A 6,000-nucleotide genomic window follows, 5' to 3' on the forward strand; every position below is an offset into this window, starting at 1 on the left:
TCTGCCCTCCAGCCCGCCCAGTCCTTTCTTGAATGGCATCCCCATCCTCCAGTGCGAGGACAGCTGGCAACAGGGATGGCTGCCAATGGTCATTGGCTCATATCAAGTATTGAACTGGGAAATCTTGAAACTGTCTTTCACCATCTTCTGTCTCATAACTGGACTTCTTCTTGTTATGTTAAAGTACATCATCTTACATGATGTCACAGTGTACCAACAGCCATGGATTACACTTATGACTTTCTTTCACACTGATATGCTTTTGAAAAAAATCAAGTTTTATGTTTAAGATAAAACAAGAGTTCAGTTCTTACTATAATAGCTCAAATTTCTACTGTGCCTTCTACTGCAAAGGACCCCAAATCACCTTAATCAGGGCTGGCCCACAACGTTTTGGCACCTGAGGTGGGGAGCTCAAATGATGCCCCCATGCCCCCTCGCTTGGGCCAAAACTTTGAAAGGTCTCAATTCTACCTTCTTCCTGTTCTACTCCTCTCATGGTACTGCTCTGCTACCTACCCCAATAAAGAAGAACTAACAACTTAAAATGCCTTATTCAAAAATTTTAAGTAACACTTAACTTTCAAATGCCTGAACAGCAAATGTAACTTTTCTTGTCTGCATAGTAAACACTGCCATTTTTATCTGTTTGAATAATCAAAGTGGTGCTTTCCGTGCTGCCTAGGTTACAAACATTTGAACTGCTTCCTGAAGGTCCACAGTCTGGACCAGCTCATGCTCTATTGAGATGGTTGCAAGGCCAACCAGCCTTTCCTGTGTCATTGTAGAGTGTAGATGTGTTGTTGTTAACTTCAGCTTGGAGAAGCTACATTCTCCACTGGCAATTGTTACAGGAAGTGTTAGAAGTACCCTCAAAGCAACAAAAGCATTTGGAAAGAGGGTGGTCATCTTTTTTGTGCACATATATTCCAGAACAGCCTTTGGAGTTGATTCTGCTGAAATGTATCTTGATAGGGCTTTCAATCATCACCTAAATCACTCGCATCAATATCACGCATGTCATCATGTGTCACTGTCTCTAGTGCCCTGCATTGCTGGTGTAAGTCTTCAGGTATAGTGAGGAGTTTTGGAATATCATACAACATCCCAAATAACTGCTGTGTTCCTTGAGCTGCATGAAATGTTCAACTGACTGTATTGCACAATCTAGCACCTGGTTAAAGAATTCAACTTTGAATTGTTATTTGGGGTCTCTTATGGGATTATCCCATGCCTCGTAATCAAAATGTCTTCTTCGGTGACTCTTGTATTCTTGAATGGGTAGGAAAATAGCTTCAGTGTGAAATTCCTCTGCCAACTTCTGTGCATTCTTCAGAACGTTTTGAAATCCCTCATCTGACTGGTAAGACTGTAGGTATGACTTTGCTTTGTCCAGTTGTTCCATTACTCCAGATATATCAAGGTCAACACCTTGGAGTCTCTTGCTTACCACATTTATTTCAAACAGTATGTCATGCTACAACACTAAGCCACACAGAAATTTGAAGTTATGTATATTTCTGGTGATTCCATTTCCCTCTGCCACTGTTCTCCCACAAACAGTTCCTGTCATAGCATTATCCTCTATAATGACAACTAAGGCATCATCAGTCTTCCCAGTTGGTGTTTGATAGGCTTTATTGCCTCCACTCAACTTTCCCATCCTGTGGCACTCAGTGGTTTCAGTGTCAGAGAGGATGTTCCCAGATGTTGCTTCAAAATTTGCCATCGATGAGCCGATGCACAGAAAAATACATAGATGCTTTGAATTACATTAAAAAATGCAGAAGCCTCACTAAAAGCTGATACTGCATCACTGACCACCATGTTCAATGAATGAGAACTGCATGGGACAAAAAAAGCTCGAGGGTTTAATTCTCGGATCCGTGTCTGCACTCCTCTGTTTTCATTTTCATTTTGGCACCATTATCGTAGCCCTGACCTCTCATGTCAGCTATCGTAATTCCCATATCTTCCAGCTTTTTAAGAAGCACATTTGTCATACCAGCTCCTGTAGTATCATCAATGTCAATAAATTCTAGAAAATTCTCTCTGACAGAGGGGCGTTTTCTTCTTTCACTCATGACTGCTGTTCTGTGCCAGCTATAGTGGCTCTCAATACTCAGTTGAAGGGGACAGATAAGCAGGCTGGTAGCAGGGCCTGAGTGAGGGAAGATATCGGCATCTTGAGGGCCTAACTATCTCCTACTACTTCAGTTGACTGCCTGTTCTCCTCAAGTGGGTTCTGGGAAGCAGCAGGAAACAGGAAGCTCCCCAAGAAGCTGGTGTTAATCCGTCCAGGTTCCTGGAGGTGCTAGAGAGGTACATAAGAGGCCCCTCCTCCTCTCTCTCCCTGCAGCTCCTGCTGCTTTCTGTTATTCCCTCTCACCTTTTCTCCTGCCTGTTATGTCTCTTGTGCCCTCCTTCCTCCAGCACAGCACTCCACCATCTCTGTGCATCTAGAGCAGAGAGAATACATATGCACAAGCAGTAGACACAATTTTCTACACTCTGGGTCCTAGTGATCCCCCCACCTCCCCCCAAGTCTGGCACCCGAGGCAGCCACATCAGTTCACCTCATGGCAAGGCCAGCCCTGTTACTCTTTACAGACACTGGGGCAAATCCTAAACTCCTGAGACAGGCTGAATTCACGACATGATATTTGAAGTCACTGGGAGTTGCAAGTGTTCAGGGTCTGACCTCCTTGAGAGTTTTTGCCTGGCAAAGGGCTTCAGGATTTGGTGACAAAATAGGTGTCAGAGTCCCAGGGGGAGCTGCTCCTTCTGAGACCCTGTTACGGCACCCTGCCACAAGTGCACCCCTTTCAAGTGGCAGGCCCATGCCTCCACTTCTCTTTGGACAGGGATCCTGCAATCCAATCACTCTCCGAGTACCTTCAGGTTACATCTTCCTGGCTGCCATCTGTCTCTCCTAGCAAATTTAGCTGAACTTGGACCCTGCTTGAAACCTCCTTTATGAGCCTCTGGTCAGGAATAGTAGGCAGACAGACACAAGCAGTTTCTCCAAACTACAGTATGACTTATTTGCCCAAACGGTACACAGAGCTGAGAGAAGAAGAGAGAAAAAAATTTAAAAAAAAACAAAGAGGCTTATATGCAAATTGTCTTACCTAAGCTTGGCATTCCCGCTCAAGCCCCTGGGTACACATGACTTAGCCTTGACATCCCCTGTTCTCTCTGAGCACCCAGTTACAGCTTGCCAGCTGCTGACCCTGACTCTCGAGTCAGTCTGTCTGCATGACAGCTTCCCTGCATGCTAACATTCGGTCCTTGGTGGTTCAGCTGAGCGGATTACTCCCCAACTCCCTTTCTGCTAAGGCACCTTTTAATCCCGAGCATCTTTTGATCTCAAGCCCTAGGCTTGGAAAGAGAAAAACATCTTAGTTTGGAAGGTGCCAGCCAGATAAGTTCTTCCCCTACCACTGCCATTTTCTTTCCTTTGAAGCGGGTACCTGAGAGGTTGTCTTATCTTTGTCATCATTTTACCTTTCCTGGTTTCCTTAACAAACCCCCCTTTACAGCCTTCTTTGAATTAACTCTGTAGATTCAGACAGGCAGCGATATAAAATTGAGCAGGGAAACCAAGTTGCACGTAATATTCCTAAGAAATACAGACATTTTCCTGATTCATCATAATAGGAGTCACCTCCTCCCACCGTGAAATGATGCCCTTCTGTGGCTAAACGCAACAGTTGTTTGATAGCCCACAGCAACACTATACAACATTTTAGGAGCAGCAGTGAAAAGGATATATCCAACTGGAACAGTCTGCACAATGAATTTTAAATAAGCAGAACAATAAGGCAAGGACATCAGGGGGTCTTCAATGACCTCGTGTATTCAAGATCTCAGTTCTCTCTCTGAAAGAAAAACAGCACCTCCAGCAGTACATAGCTCCATAGCACTATGCTCGGCACTGAGCCCAGAGTGACGGGGCAAAAAGAGTGCTACATACTAATCTGTTCAGGCAGATTGCTATGCTCACACAGAACCCTCCGACTTTAATGGGGGTTTCAGTGTTTTGCCTGTGGGCACCACAGAGCTGGATTTGTGCCTAACTCTTCAGTACCACTTCCTGTAGCAAGCTGGGATATCCATTTCGGTCACCTAGCAGGTACTAACCTGGCCCAAGTCATGAGCTCTGATGAGATCGGACAGTCTGAAATGACATGGCTCCACTTATAATGCACGAGAAAATGCATTTAGTACAGTGGGCAGAGAGCCTTTCTGAGCTGAACACCCAACAGATACAACATTTATTCTGACAAATTGTCAGTCACAACCCTTAGCTTGGCTTCTGCTGCTGCTTTGCTTGCCCTCTCTATTTCACTCCTTTCCTTTTATCCCCTTTCCTTGCAGGGCTAGCTCGTAACTTTTAGCCACAAGTCCTGAGTGGGAGGCAGTGCAGAGCAGCACCACCACCGGAGGACAACAGAAGAAAACTTATCTGAGACAGGCCCCATCTTCCTCAGTACTGCTCCCTATAAACAGGGCATGTGTATTTTGTGCCAACCCTATGGACAGAAATGCTCCCACGAGCTGCTGGGCCATGTGACAGGCTTGGTGCAATCTGGGGCCAAGGCTATGGCCTGCCTCCTCCTCCCGAGGAGGGACAAGGCCAAGCAGTCCCTGCACTTCCCAGAGTGGAACGAGTGCTATTCTGTCTACCTATGACCAAGGCATCCCTCATACTGACTGCTATGACATTCTTCTCCCTGCTTCTCTCTTTAGTCTAGCAACGCAGCCAGGCCATCTACCTGTCGCATTGCTCTGATCACAGCCCCCTCTTGGAATCCCTTTACCGCCTTCCTGTTTGTTTATGCATCAGGATTAAATCTCCTTTGCCTTCCTCTACAAGATCATACATAATGTCCCCCCATGCTACTACATCTCTCTTCTTATTTCCTCTTCCTCTTATTCTTTCACTATCTATGTGCCTCACAATTATCTATGCCTCCTAGGGTCTTTGTCTCCTTCACCCAGGCTGTCCACCAATTGCCATCTTTTCCTTCAAATTCCTCTTCAAGACCAACTTGTTCCAGGACCTTGCTCTCCTACAGGATGAGACATCCCCAAATCGTATAGTCATTGCTGTACCAGTGATACCACCCACACTGCTACCTTCATTTCCTTCTCCCACTCCCATCCTATCTGCTTCCTCCATGCCCGGAACTACCTCCCTATCCCAACCAGACTAGTTTCCCTCCCTCCTGTCATTTATATCCTTCCTGAAAACCAACTTTTCCCCAAAGGCCCACAAATACTGATCCACCTCAGCATAGTGCCATCACTGTCTCAGAATTTATGGTTTCATCCAATCACTACGTAAGAAAATGTAAACAAATGCTCACTCAAGTTACGGCCATTCCCTAGGCCTTCTCCTGAATATTACTGTCTAATCTATATTGTCTTTTAAACTATGAGCTCCTCGGGGCACAGACTATGCCTTGAACAGTACCAAGCACACAGCTAACACTTAACAATAACGTGCGAACTGAACCCTGATCCCAATCACAGTTTTGCAGATAGCCACTTTTTATACCGAGCCAAACACATACCCCCGTCTTTGAGAAATTGGAAGCCAGATCTGAAATTTGTAACTTGAGCCTACCTCAGATCAGTGGTGCCCCAAAGGCTGCCATGCACAATGAAATCTTTCAGCAAAATACCATTAGATCTATTCCTGTGTATCTGCTCCTGGATTCAATTCTCACAGATAGCTTTGTCCTCTGCTATGCAAATTAGTACTTCCAAAAGGTAATATATTCTGTCAGCAACTAACAAGAGGTCATTTACAATAGCATGGCCCTTACATAGCAGCAGGGAGACATTTCAATCCCCAGAACTGGCCTATCCACAGCTACCCACATACAGGGGCCTAGCTAGAGCAAGCCATATTTTGTCAGTGGCTGTATGGTGAGCTGGGTAGCAATGTACAGTGCATATATAGAGGACTGACATCAGAATGCACAGACCAGG

The sequence above is a fragment of the Dermochelys coriacea genome, chromosome 1 (assembly GCF_009764565.3).
Source record: "Dermochelys coriacea isolate rDerCor1 chromosome 1, rDerCor1.pri.v4, whole genome shotgun sequence".
In the NCBI taxonomy this organism is placed as follows: Eukaryota; Metazoa; Chordata; order Testudines; family Dermochelyidae; genus Dermochelys; species Dermochelys coriacea.